Raw genomic sequence first — 15,560 nt, forward strand, 5'->3', positions numbered from 1 at the left:
TTCTTCCAGGCTACATCACAAAAGGACTCAATACCTTGGACTTTGGTGATTTGAGCATGAACATCTCTAGATGTTTTCCATGCCTTAATCACCTCCTGTTCTGGTTCAAGCTGCTTCTTCAAGATCTCTTCTTTCTTCAAGGACTCAGTTAATTCATCCTTAGCAATTTTACACTCAATTCTCAATTTTTCAAATTCAATAAACTGAGATTCTAGCACATTATTCCTCTCACTTAAAAACAAATTGTTTTCTTTGATTTTAGCATTTTCCTTAGTAGGAGACTTAAGTGTAACACGTGAATGATATAATTCTGTAGACATGTCATTTATTGCATCATTATACTCAGCTTTAGATAAATGTGCAAGGTTAGTGGTGATTACCTGATTACTTGAAGAACTTGTCTCTGTTTCATCAGACTTGGCCATTAGGGCTAGATTGACATAGCTGACATCATCATCCTCATCCAGACCATCTGCTGCCCAGTCATTTTCTTGTGTAATAAAAGCCCTTTCCTTTTGTTTGAGCAAATCAAAATATTTCTGTTTATAATCCACAGGCTCAAACTTCTTCTTGCTGGAATTTGACTTTCTACACTCACTGGCAAAGTGCTCTGCCAAGCCACATTTGAAACATTTGAATTTTGATTTATCCACCATGTTTCTATTTGGCTTAGCTGCTTCAAAGTTCTTCTTGAACTTGAGCTTGGCAAATCTTCTGGAAAGAAATGCTAGATGTTCATCAATGTCATCCATATCATCTTGGCTCAAAGAATCTTCATTTTCTGCTACCAGCCCCTTGCCCTTGTTTTCACAGACCTTTGAAGTAGACTCAACAGCTTCTATCTTCATCTCCTTCTCTTTTTCTAACTCAACAACTAGTGTAATGGATCCTCCTTTCTTTCTCCCTTTCTCCATTCTTTCATCTTGCTCTATTTTAAGCTCATAAGTCTTTAGAATGCCATACAGTCTCTCTAGTGTAAACTCCTTGTATTCTTGTGAGTTTCTCAAGGAGACTGTCATTGGTTTCCATTCTTTTGGTAGGGATCTCAGAAATTTGAGGTTAGAATCTTTGGTTTGGTAGACTCTTCCATGCAGCTTTAGAGCATTTAGTAACTTTTGAAATCTACTAAAGATATCAGTGAGAGTTTCACCTTCTTCAAAGTGGAAATGCTTATATTGCTGAATTAGTAACTACATCTTATTTTCTCTAACTTGTTCAGTGCCATCACAGATAATCTGAATTGTATCCCAAACTTCCTTGGTAGTTTTGCAATTGATGATGTTGTCAAATATGCCACCATCAACTCCATTAAACAGAATATTCATGGCCTTCTTGTCCTTCCTTACTTGTTCAATATCAGGATCTGACCATTCATGCCTTGGCTTGGGAACTGATGGCTCATTTACAGTTGCAGCTCTCATTGGTACATGAGGGCCTCTCTCTATGCAATCCACATAGGCCTCATCTTGAGAAAGTAAATGAAGATGCATCTTTACCTTCCGCTGATGGTAATTGTCTTTGTCCTGAAAAGGAATCTTGACTTTAACATCCTTCTTGTTCATCTTGCTGTTTGTTGTGATCTTTAAACTCTTTGTTCTTCAAGAGCTTGCTCTGATACCAATTGTTAGTCCCTAACAATGCAACAAGAATTAAAGAAGGGGGGTTGAATGGAATTCTTGAAACTTTTTCTGAATTATAAAATGTTCTAACTTAAGATATATATGATAGTGTTTTGATTTGCAAAGTGCGGAATAACAAGTTAAATATGAATCAAAACAAAGTAATAAAAACACAAGTCTTTAAAACTTTCTGGTGGATTAGAATGTATCCACCATATATATATATATATATATATCAAGAGAACTCTGTGAAGCTTGAATAGCTCACAGCTGCTTACAAATAAGAACAACTAAACTTACAGAGAAATACTAAGCATACAGCTTACAAATGTTTCTCTGAGAAAATACTTGCTTAGTCTTGTTGTTGTTCTATTTGCTACTCTTGGTTTATATATCACCAAAATTACACAGTAATAAGATAAGATAATAAAATAAAACCTATCAAGTCTAATATTATGCTGCTTCACTACTCTATTCCAGAATCTTTGAATATCTTCATGATAGCATGGAAATGGCAATGCTTCTTTGTTCTTAAAAACCCAGTTGAATAGGCTTCCACATTCCTTTTGCATACACTCGATGCATGTGACTGTGTTGTCACTGTCAATAGATGTTTGAATTGATTATCCATCGGGTACATGATCATCCGTCGGGTTGCCTTGTTGATCATCCGTCGGGTAGCTATTTGGCACTTGACTTCATTTCATTTATGCAGAATTACAAGACATCATCTATGTACAATTAATCAACCTATTCTGCATATCTAACTAAAGTCAACATGACTTAAGTACTACTACAGATTCTAAACAATGTGTATGCAGAAATATTCTACAGACTTGTTGTTACATAAGCTACTCACTCGATGGATGTCAAATCATCATCCGTCAGGACTATATTGAGTCATCCGTCGGGACTGTATTTGCTTATCCATCGAGTGCTACATATTTCACTAAGTTAAATCTACTAAGGTGTTTTGTTAATGAAATCATCAAGTTCACAACATATACACAACACTTTCTCTCTATTCTTTCCCTCTCTATCGGTAAAAGTGATTCTATGGAGAAATTGGTCAAATGGTATGGGAATAAATAATTTATTTTATTGGAAAGAACGATGGTGCGGAGTGAAGCTTCTGTGATAATGGCGTGGTATAAGGAATTTCAGTGGTATTTGAAATTTTGAGAAAAGTTACGTATGTAAGATTGGAAAGTTGGCCAGAAGATCCCTAATGTTCTCTTCTGCTGATTCCGAGGACGGAATCCTTATAAAAGGGGTAGATTGTGATATCACGTTTTTTTCAGAATTATTATTATTATTTGAATATGTTTATATGATTTTCTGATCCTGAAGGAATAAAATGGTGGATATTTTATTCCTGTATGACGCGTTTGTGTTACTAAATGGTAATGTGCTAATTGTTAAGTGTTGTATCAATCTTTGCTAATTTCTGAAAATATTTACGTAAATGTATTATTTTCAAAATTTTATTTGAAAGCCGATCATTTTATTGATATCGGTAAATTGAGTTCATTTTGTAATATTAGGGATTAAGTAGCTATTATTTCAGCTATATGTTGTATGTAATATTAATTGTGTGTGACTCAGTTATAATTGAGGATTATTTGTATTATTAATTACTGAGTCGTATCATTTTGTTTTTGTCTTTAAAAACTGCTTTTATTACAAATTTAGTTTCATAAATATTTAAATAATCTTTAAAAATTATTTTTATGACTTTATAATTTCAATAAATATTTTTAGGAATTTATAAAATTTAGAAAATAATATTTTATCAATTATTTATCCCTAAATGATTTTCTAATTGTATTTAAGTGTTAATTCAATATTAAATTCAAGAATGTTTAAAAAATAATGAAACTCACATTTTCATAAGTTTTGAATATTTTGTGAACTTTAAAATTATTTCAGAAATTTTTCTGATTATATTCACCTACCCATTTATTCGTTAAATCGTAAAATGCGGGTCAGATGCACAATTCAAAAATGTTTTAAAAATTATAAAAGTTTATGTTATTAGTTTTTAAATATTCTGAGAATATTATAAGTATTTCGGTATTTTTTCAAGTTAGTTTCACTCGCAAGTTTTTTCGTTAAATATCAAAATGCGGGTCTGATGCGCGAACCAAAAATTTAATAAAAATTAAGAAAGTTATATTTTATTACTTTTTAAATATCTGGAAAATTTTAAAATTATTTCGGGACTATTTTGATGTGTTTTATCCGTGAGTTATACGTTATAACACAACAAGCGGAACAGAAGTAGGTTGTCGGGGGTACATGTCAATCCAAATAATACGTGTACAATTCTCAGGATTTCATTGCTATGTGTCAAGGCTTAAGCTATTGGTTTCAATAAAAGAAAAACAAAAACAAAAAAAAAAACAAAAAACACAAAAATAGTTACATACCCCATGTAACCCCACCCCCACCTCACCCTGCGTACCCCTCCTCCTTATCTTTTCCCCTACTCTTTCTTCCTTTCCTTCCCTCTCCTGTCTCTCTTCTGTCTATCTGTTTATATATTTTTAATTTTCAAAAAATTCATATCTCACAAACCGTCCGTCCAAATTTCAATTGTTATATATATAAACGGTCAGCGCTTTGATACCTACGCATAGGTATATATATTGCAAGGTTTTGAGGAGATAATTTGCGTAGCATATTTTCCATTTTAATTTATTTCCGGGGCGTAGAAAAGGAGTTTGACGGTGTTGATTACTCCACATGGCGTTTCAGCGTGTGTATGTCTATGGCTATGAATTTTGAATTTTTCTGGAGATATTTCCCGGACATCAGATAATCACTTCTGGGTGATCAGAATTTATTATGGGTAACGATTTCGAAATTCCGCTTTCGTACTTGTGTATATTATAGCATGCTAGTGTTTATAAATTTATTTCGTAATTTTTAGAAGTTGTTGGAGAAGTCACTTTTGGTCCGAATTTTTGTTTAGATGGTTGTTGTTAAGTGGCATTTATATCCACTTATAAGGCTTCGTAAAGCTTTGAATTGGTGTTTTGTACTCAGGTTTTTTGTATTTTCTATGTGTTTTGTAGTTTTTTTGCATTTCAAGCATAGATGAAGGAAGGATGAGGTTTAGCATTGCTTTGGTACTAAATTGGTTTCAGGAAGGTGCCTCGGATGTTCACTCGTTGATCGCCATCAGAAATCAGCAAAGAAAATAAAAATCAGTAGTTTTCCAAAAGGTCAGCGCGCCCGCGGGCGTGCTGTGTTAGCGCGCGCCCGCGCCGGTGGTCAGAGTTGTAGCGCGCCCGCACTGGGAGAGCGCGCAGACGCACCGAGTCGATTTCCAGGAATTCTTTTTTGAATAGAAGATCGATTTGCTGGGCTCTTGGACGATTTGGGCTGCTATATAATAACATCTGAAAGACGTTTTTCAGAACAGAGACTAAGGAGAAGATATCAAGAAGACCTAGGAGCACAAATACAACCAAGGCGAAGAGGATCTAGTTTATTCTTGTGCTTCTTTATTTTAGTTATAATCTTGAATGCTAGTTTTCTTGTTTGTTGAACCTATACTCTTGTTTAATGTACTATGTTTATTATTCAGTTTATAAAGACTTAGTTTATTATACCATGCTTTCATCGGAACCTACGGTAATGATGAGTTCGGTTATGGGCTAATCATTATCGTGGGGTTCTAACGGATTTACTTATGGATTTCAATAGTTAATTTATTTTGATACCTTAGTGTGTGGTGATTGTTTGATATCCTAGTATTGGTTGTGCTTATTCGTCTTATGAGCGTCGCAAACTTATAAGATAGCGTGTTAATCTCTATTGAAGCAAAAGTGAATATAGGGGTTTAGAACTTGCCATGCTAGCGTAGGTTCATATATTTGTTATGCATAATTCGTAGGTAATTTTAACCATCTTACTTGCCCTATATAATCATGATAGATAACTTGTGCATTAAATATTTATGTTGTCAAATTCTATAGGCATATAGGGTCTCAATATAATTGATGTCTATTCAGCTTCTATCTCTTTTGTGGATGTCTGGTAGTAGGGTATTCGTGCAAAGAAAGTTGGCGTTTACTAGTTTAATGTTGTCTGATTAGTTGTCATCACCATTGCATGATAAGGTTAAGAACAATGACTTTGAATGAAGTAGTAATGAAGTTAAAATCCCATGTTTGTTTCATATAAGTAAATCAACCCCTTTAACCTCTTAGTTAATTGCATGTTAGTTAATATCTTAGTTATAAACAATCTCAAATTGGTATTCGTCTTAGTATTGAATAATAACCATATCATTGTTGCATAAGTACATTAATTGAAATTAACCTAAACCAGTCTCTGTGGGAACGGACTAGAAAGAATTCTATATTACTTGCGATTGCATATACTATGATATTACTGCGTGTTTTTGTCCTAAAAAGTTTTTGGCGCCACTGCCGGGCACTCGGTGTTAATTTTTAGTTTTTGTGCTTGACATCAGTGGTCGTTAAAGTTCACTGACTCAGATATTTTACTTACTTGGGTACTTGTTGTATTTCAGGTACTCTAGAGAGCGTGTATGCAAATGCGTTCTCCATCTCGCAAGAGAACATTGGATAAAGTTGAGGAAGTAGTTGAAGAAGTTTTTATTGAGGAGAAAGTTGAAGAAGAAGATCTAGTCATAATGGGTGAACCAGAAGTAAACACAAAGGCTTTGATGGACTACTCCTAGCCAAAAATCAATGATATTCAGTCTAGCATTTTCAGACCAGCCATCGTGGCTAAAACTTTTGAAATTAAGGCTAGAACGATTCAGATGGTGCAAAACTCAGTTCAGTTTGGGGGTTCTCAGACGGAAGATCCCAACATGCATATTAGAGATTTCATCGAGATGTGTGACACTTTCAAATTCAATAATGTCTTTGAAGATGCTATTAAGTTGAGGCTTTTTCCATTCTCTTTGAGGGATAAGGCTAAGTGTTGGTTGCATTCTCTACCACCAGGCTCTAACACCAAGTGGGAAGATCTTGCTCAGAAGTTTCCCACTAAATTCTTCCCTAAGGAGAAGACAACTGCAATCAGGAATGCTCTTACTCAATTTGTATAGCAATCGGGAGAATCTTTGTGTGAAGCGTGGGACCTCTATAAGGAGATGCTTCGGAAGTATCCTCATCATGGGATGCCTGACTGGATGATCATTAATTGCTTTTATAATGGGTTGGGTGCAATTTCTAGATCCATGCTTGATGTAGCATCAGGAGGAGCCTTATAGGCTAAAAGCTACGATGAAGCTTATGAATTAATTGAGCTGATGGATGCTAATGAATACCAGAACCTAACTCAGAGAATGCCTCATGGCAAAGTAGCAGGAATTCTGGAGGTAGATGCAGCTACTGCTATAGCTGCTCAGCTTAAGGTTTTGACGATGAAGGTGGATTCTTTGGCTAATTATGGAGTTAATCAGATCACTAGTGTTGGGGCGCATGAAACGGAGTAGTGTGCTATTTCTAGTGAATCAGCTCAGTTCCTGAGCAACTTTCAGAGGTCGCAGCAGCCAGTTCCATCCACCTATCATCCCAATAATAGCGATCATCCTAATTTCAGCTGGAGCAACAATCAGAATGCGGTGCAACGGACTTATCAGCCATATGTAGCAAAGCAATACAACCCTCCTGGTTTTCAACAGCCGCAATATGCACCAAGGCAACAACTCCAACTTCAGCAACTACCATAATCTAATGAAAAAATCTGAATAGGAGGAGTTGAGGCTTATGTGCAAGAGCCAAGCGGTTTCTATTAAGACCTTGGAGAATCAAATTGGGCAGATTGCCAATGCCTTGTTGAATCGATAATCTGGTACACTCCCTAGTGATACTTAAGTGCCAGGCAGGAGGGAAGCTAAGGAGCAAGTTAAGGAAATCACATTGAGCTATGGGAAGGTTGCAACTCCTGAAAAATCTCAAGTTCCAGAAGTTGAAGTTGTGGCTGAAGAAGAAGTGCAAAAGGAAGCAGAAGTGGAACCAAAAAAGAAAACTGTGGAACACATTCCTCCTGAGGGTAATATAGGGGAGAAACAGGTCTATCCTCCAACTCCTTTATCTAAAAGGCTGCAGAAGCAAAAGTTGGATAAGTAATTTGCTAAGTTTTTGGAAGTTTTCAAGAAACTTCATATAAACATACCTTTCGCTAAAGCTCTCGAACAAATGCCTAGCTATGTGAAGTTCATGAAAGGTATTCTCACAAGGAAATTAAAGCTCGATGACTTAGAGACTGTAGCTCTCACGGAGGAATGCAGTGCTGTGCTGTAACAGAAGTTGCCTCCGAAGCTTAAAGATCCTGGGTGCTTCACTATTCCTTGCACCATTGGAAACTTGTCGTTCTACAAGTGTTTATGTGATTTGGGAGCTAGCATCAATCTGATGCCTTTTTCTGTCTTCAAGAAGTTGGATTTACCTGATCCAAAGCCTGCTTATATGTCCTTGCAGTTGGCTGATCGTTCTATTACATATCCACGAGGCATTGTGGAGGATGTCTTGGTCAAAGTGGACAAACTCATCTTTCCTGCTGATTTTGTAATTCTTGATTTCAAGGAGGATAAAAAGAGTCCTATAATCTTGGGAAGACCATTCTTAGCTACGGGCCGAACCTTGATTGATGTGCAGAAGGGTGAGCTCACTATGTGAGTACTGGATCAGGATGTGACTTTTAATGTGTTCAATGCCATGAAATTCCCTACTGATAATGAGGAGTTCTTAAAAGTGGAGTTGGTCAATTCTGTGGTTACTTCGGAACTTAATCAAATGCTAAGGTCTGATGCCTTAGAGAAGGCCTTGTTGGGAAATTCAGATAGTGATGATGATGAAGGTGATGAGCAGTTGTAATATTTGAATGCTTCTCTTTGGAAGCGAAGGTTGGATATGCCGTTTGAATCTCTTGAATTTGAAGAGCTAAAAAATTCTCCAAAGTGCCTCAAGCCATCTATTGAGGAAGCTCCTATACTCGAGCTTAAACCATTTCCTAAACACTTGAGGTATGCATTTTTAGGTGATGCATCTACTTTGCCTGTTATTATTACATTCGTCCTTTCAGGTAGTGATGAGGAAAAGCTCTTGAGAATTCTGAGAGAGTTCAAATCGGCAATTGGATGGACTATAGCAGATATCAAGGGAATCATCCCTTCTTATTGCATACATAAAATTCCGCTAGAGGAAGGAAGCAAGCCAACTGTTGAGCAGCAGAGTAGGTTAAATCTGATAATGAATGAGGTTATGAAGAAGGAAGTTCTCAAGTGGCTAGATGCAGGGATCATCAATACTATTTCTGACAGTTCTTGGGTGAGTCCAGTTCAGTGTGTGATGAAGAAAGGAGGCATCACAGTGGTTGCTAATGAGAAGAATGAGTTCATTCCTACTCGAACAGTCACGGGGTGGAGAGTTTGCATGGATTACAGGAAGCTGAACAAGGCCTCGAGAAAGGATCATTTCCCTCTTCCTTTCATTGATCAGATGCTTGACAGGTTGGCTGGGCATAAATACTATTGTCTTCTGGATGGCTATTCGGGATATAATCAGATTTGCATCGCTCCAGAAGATCAGGAAAAGACTACCTTCACTTGTACATTTGGTACGTTTGCCTTCAGAAGAGTTTCTTTTGGGTTGTATGGTGCACCTGCCAAATTTCAGAATTGCATGATGGCTATCTTCTCTAACACGATTGGTCAGAATGTGGAGGTATTCATGGACAATTTCTCTATGTTCGGTGATTCTTTTGATGAGTGCTTGCAAAATCTTGGCGCCGTTCTTAAAAGATGTGTTGAGACCAATCTGGTTCTCAACTGGGAGAAATGTCACTTTATGGTGAAACAAGGCATCATTCTTGGGCCCAAGGTCTCTAGTAAGGGCCTTGAGATGGACAAAGCCAAGGTGGGGGTCATTGAAAATCTTCCCCCACCAATTTCAGTTAATGGAATCCGTAGCTTTCTTGGTCATGCGGGTTTCTATCGGCGTTTCATCAAGGACTTCTCTAAAATCTCTGAACCGTTGTGCAATCTTCTAGAGAAATATGTCCCTTTCAAGTTTGATGATGTGTGCCTAGCTACTTTTGAGAGCTTAAAGAGGAGTTTGATTACGACACCTGTCATAACTGCACCTAATTGGGATGAGCCATTTGAAATGATGTGCGATGCAAGTGACTATGCTGTTGGAGCAGTTCTTGGGCAATGGAAGAACAATATATTTCATGTGGTCTACTATGCTAGTAAGACCCTCAATGGAGCTCAACTGAACTATACTACTACTGAGAAAGAGCTATTGGCTATTGTCTATGGTTTTGAGAAGTTTCGATCTTATTTGCTCGGGACGAAGGTGACAGTTTTCACTGATCACACTACGATTCGTTATCTCATCTCAAAGAAGGACTCGAAGCCTAGACTGATTCGATGGATTCTTTTACTTCAGGAGTTTGAATTGGAGATCAAGGATAGAAAAGGTACTAAGAATCAAGTCGCTGATCATCTCTCTCGTTTAGAAGATCCAAGTGCGACTTCATTGGATAAGATATTAATAAATGAGTCTTTTCCTGATGAACAGCTGTTTGGGGTGCAAGAAGAAGAACCGTGGTTCGCAAACATTGTGAGCTACCTTGTGAGCAATATTATGCCTCCAGATTTGTCTTCTGCTCAAAGGAAGAAGTTTCTCCATGAGGTGAAGTGGTACATGTGGGATGAGCCATTTTTGTTTAGGCAAGGAGCTGACCAAATCATCTGGAGATGTATTCCGTACAGTGAGACGGAGGGTATCTTGTGATACTGTCATTCGACTATTTATGGAGGCCACTATGGTGGAGAAAAGACATCAGCTCGTATCCTTTAAGAAGGATTCTTCTGGCCTACATTGTTTAAGGATGCACATCAGTTTGTTTTGAATTGTAATCATTGCCAGCGGGTTGGTAATATGTCCAAGAGGGATGAGATGCCTCTTAATGTGCTTCTCAAGGTTGAGGTCTTCGATGTTTAGGGAATTGACTTCATGGGGCCATTTGTCTCATCTTGCAATAATCAGTATATCATGTTGGCGGTCGATTATGTCTCGAAATGGGTGGAAGTCAGGGATTTGCCAATAAATGATGTAAAGGTAGTGCTAAATTTTCTCCATAAGAAGATATTCACAAGATTTGGAATTCCAAGAGTCATTATCAGTGACGAGGGATCGCATTTCTTAAATCGCAAGTTCATTGCTATGATGAAAATGTATAATGTAAATCATCGTATTGCTACAGCCTAGCATCCTCAGACTAATTGTCAAGCTGAGGTGTCTAACAGAGAGACCAAGTGATATCTAGAGAAAATTGTATGTCCATTAAGGAAGGATTGGTCTTTGAAGATGGATGAAGCCGTTTGGGCGTATCGAACAGCATACAAGACACCGCTAGGCATGTCACCATTTCAATTGGTTTATGGTAAAGGATGTCATTTTCCTGTGGAGTTATAGAATAAAGCGTATTGGGCTTTGAAGAAATTGAACTTTGATATGGATTCATCTGGTAAGAAAAGGATACTTCAATTGAATGAACTCGATGGGTTTTGACTTCAAGCGTATGAGAACAACAAAATGTATAAGGAAAAAGTCAAGAGGTGGCACGATAAGGTTTAATGCTCAAATCATTTGTGCTGGGGCAATAAGTTCTTTTGTTCAACTCTCGTCTCCGTCTTTTTCCTGGAAAGTCGAAGTCAAGATGGTCAGGGCCGTTTGTTGTCAAAATTGTGTTTCCACATGGAGCGGTGGAGATTTTTGTGAATGATCCAGGCCAAGCGTTCAACGTGAATGGACAACGGTTGAAGCATTAATATGGGTATACGACAACCCGTGAGGTGGTTAGTGCCATTTTGTTGTCCACTTGATCTCAGGATTCTACGTCAAGTTAACGACGTAAACCAAGCGCTTCTTGGGAGGCAACCTAAGTTTATTATTCATTAGTAGATAGAGGAAGAAGAAAACAAGAAGAAAACTCTAAAAAAAATAAAAAAATGAAAAAATTGGATGTCAACTACAGTAGCACGGCACGGCCGTGCTGGGAAGCGGGGCGGCCGTGTTGAAAGTACAGAGGCTGCGCGCGCCCACACTAGTATGCGGGGCGGCCGCGCTGGTTTTCCAGAAGCACGGCCAGCATGGCCGCATGCGCTGCCAGGAGGGGCGGCCATGCTGGCTCCCTGGACTTGAAAAAAAATAGAAAAATGAAAATTCAAAACAAAATCACATCACATCCGAATATCCCTCTCCTACCTTCCATATTTCCCTCTCCAAATCAGTTTCAATCACCCCATTACTCCCATTATTCCCATAATCAATTCCCACTTCTTTTCCAAAAGTAATTCCTAATTTCCTATATATACATACACTTATCCATACAACCATCTCTACCACATTCATAATTCTCAATCACACAAATCTCTCTATACACTTTATTATTCTCTCTTATTCACATTCAATGGCTCCCAAGAGATAAAGAACCCAAGTTAGTAGTAGCACCACCGATTCTTCAAGTGTTGGGGCTGTGAGGCCTAGGTTTTTTACTCCGGAGGCTGAAGCGGAGTATGCGAGGCTATTGATAAATCTGATTGCAGAGAATAGAGGTTTTCTGCCATCGGGGAAGGATGGTATGTTGCTTAAGATGATTCTGGAGATGGGTTGGGTCGTTTTTTGCGAGACACCCGATGATATGCCCATGAGTGTTGTTCGCGAGTTTTACCCAAATACGAAGGCGGATAAGAATGGTTTTACTGTGGTGAGGGGGTTGACGGTAGATTGCAGTGCTGAGACTATTCGGAGGGTGATCAACCAGCTCGGGAGGAAGCTAGAGCAGGAGGATTGGAATGCTAAGACGGGGGATGATTTTAACTTTGTTAGTCCCTTAACAATATAGCAAGAATTACAGATGAGGGGTTGAATGGAATTCTTGAACCTTTTTCTTAAAATAAAAATGTTCGAACTCGAATATAAATATAAGTGTATTGATTAGCACAATGTAGAATAAAAACTTAGGTGAACCAAAACACAAGTAATTAAAAACAAGAGTTTTTAAAAACTTTCTGGTGGATTTAAACAATTCCACCAGAGATATATATTATATCGAGAGAACTCTGTGTGCAAGAATGCTCACAGCTGCTTACAAATATGAACTACTGAGAATACAGAGAAATCCTAATAATTCTGCTTATAAATGTTGCTCACTTTTTGTATCTCAGATCTTGGTTTCTATTTGCTACTTCTTGGTTTATATATTACCAAGATTACAAAGTCAAAAGACAGGATCATTATAAAAACTATCGGTTCTAATGCTTTGCTACTTTGTTCTCTATTACCCAGTTAATAGGCTTCCTCATTCCATTTGCATACACTTCGATGCATGTGACCAGTTGTCACTGTCAACTGATATTTGAATTCTTTATCCGTTGAGTACATGATCATCCGTTGACTTTATGATCATCCATTGATGGCTTCATTGATCATCCGTCGACTGCTATATTAAACATCCGTTGATAGGTATTTGATCATCCATCAATGGCTTTGTTAATCATCCGTCGGTAGCTATTTTGGCATTTGACTTCAATTCATTTATACAGAATTACAAGACATCATCTATATACAATTAATCAACTTGTTCTACATATCTAGTTAAAGTCAACATGACTTATATGCTACTACAGAATCTATACAAAGGTGTATGCATAAATGAGCTACAGACTTATTATTACATAAGCTACTCACTCGATGGATAATAAGTCATCAACCGTCGGGACTATAATGAGTTATCCGTCGGGACTATAATTTTTATCCGTCGAGTGCTACATTATTTTACTAAGTAAAATCTACTTAGATGTTTTATTCATAAAATCATCAAGTACACAACATATGCACAACAATCTCCCCCAATTTATGTCTACTGGAATTGTAGCCATAAATTAAGAGATACTTGATGATAACAAAACACCCTAAACATACAGCTTTAAAGAAAAGTAGATAATACTGAAAAGTGCTTCAATTAACTAAATGTACAAAGTTTAGCTCACAATCATTTTCAAGATGCTCCTCTAGCCTGAGCAGATTTTTCTAGTTACTTGAAGGTCTGGATCTTCTTCCAAGCTTTCTGTTGTTTTCATCAATCTGATTTTGGAGCTGCCTGTGAAATTCCAATTCATCAGATTCTGAGAGATTTAGCTTTCGTTGCATTTCCAAGAGAGTCTCATTGCTGGAGATGCTTAATTGGTCTTCTAATCTGAAGAATCTTCTCACACCTTTGTCATCTATGAACTCCATCAGCCGGTAGGGCCTTAGATGCACTCTTCTCCCTGTGTATGGGATGATTAGAGTCTTTGGGAGTGCATCTTTTGCTCTAACACTCCTTAGTTCTTCAATCTTCTTCAATACTAGTCTTCTTGCAGTGATATTGAACCCAAAGTTCTTCTTGAAGGATGAATAAACTTTAATCAGTACAGCTTGGCTCTCTTAAAGAATCCTATGAAGTGGCCACTGAATCTCCTTCCCTCCTTTGTACTTGAACACTAACCTTTCAGGTAAGTTTCTGTATGCATCAATTCCTCTCACCTCATCTAGTTCATCCAGATAGAGGTTTAGATCAGAAAATTCTTTGATGTCACACAAGTATAGGTAGTCTCCCTTATTGACTTTGGGTTGAGTTTTAACTACAGACTTGGATTTGAGAGGTGACAACTTCACTTTCTTGACTGCTCTTGACTTTGTCCTTTTTGGCTTGCTAAGGATTGGTAGATTGAAGTCTGGAATTGGTATTTTATCCCAATCTATTGGCTCATCCTTGGGCACAATAGGTTCACCATGAGTATTCCTGTAGGGATCCACCACCTTTATGTCTTCAAATACCACAGAAGGCTTTGTTGCTTGAGTTGTAATTGGTGTGGATTTCTTAGGAAATTGATCTTCCAATTCCTTGTCAACAATATCCAGTTTCCTTTTAGTTCTTTTAGCCAATTATTTCTTTCTTGGAGATTTCTTCTGTTCTTCAACTTGCTTCCTTGATTCAGTAGCTTCAGATGGTTGAGAGGGAATTGGTTGTGATGTGTTTACAGCATGTAGCTTGGCCAAGATAGCAATCTGCTCTCTCTTTTGTTTAGCCTTTTTAGCATCTAGAGCAGCCTGCTTCTTTTCCTGCTTCAATCTAGCTTTTTCTTCCCTCTTTGCTTGAGCAAATTGAGGGTGTCCAGCCACCACACAAATTTCTTTCCCATTTCTGACAATTTTAGCAATCCTTCTTTTAGAAACTGAATCAGCTGGATCTTTATAGAAGACAATTGATTTTGATAGAAGCTTCTTTTCATCAGGCTTGGGTGTCTCATACACAGTGTTCAAGGGGTTCTTTAAAGATGATTTTGAGTAGTTTGCCCTTGGTTTAAGAATCATTTCAGCCTTTGGAGACTTGATGCAGGAAGATTGTCCTCTTTCCGGATAATTCATGCTCATCTCATGCACACTAATTTGCTTGACTTGAGAGTGATGGATGGCTGACTTAACTGGCTCCTTGACAAGTTTAAACTCTTTCTGTATCTCCTCGTCAATCTTCTTCCAGTTGACCAAACTCAACTTTTCCTTCTCAGCAACTTTCAAGTTAGCTGCTGCGGCTTGAATCAGATCTATACCATCTGCAACTGGTGGCTTTGAGACAGTAATTAAAGGCACAATTACTTTACTGATTTGTATCTGAAGTTTCTCCCCCTCACTTGGTCCTTTCTCCCCCTTTTTGTTATCATCAAGTTGAGGAGTCAAGCCTTGTGCTTTAGCCAGTTACATTAGAAGACTGGTCTGAGACTGTTGATTTTGAAGAATGGTGACCACATAGGTTTCAATAACTTAAACTCTGTCCTCCAATTTGTCCAGCTTATTTTTAGCATCTGATTCTCTTCTCAGTCTCAGGAGCAGATCCTGCATG

General features: G+C 37.7%; 1 non-coding gene across 1 annotated transcript; it reads right to left on the reverse strand.

Moving 5' to 3' along the window:
* Positions 1–6,675: 6,675 nt before the first annotated feature.
* LOC141715761 (small nucleolar RNA R71) lies at positions 6,676–6,782 on the reverse strand. The gene has a single exon (XR_012572511.1). It is a non-coding gene; the product is annotated as a small nucleolar RNA R71 (small nucleolar RNA).
* Between the last annotated feature and the right edge of the window lie 8,778 nt (positions 6,783–15,560).

The sequence above is a fragment of the Apium graveolens genome, chromosome 3 (assembly GCF_009905375.1).
Source record: "Apium graveolens cultivar Ventura chromosome 3, ASM990537v1, whole genome shotgun sequence".
Lineage (NCBI taxonomy): Eukaryota > Viridiplantae > Streptophyta > Magnoliopsida > Apiales > Apiaceae > Apium > Apium graveolens.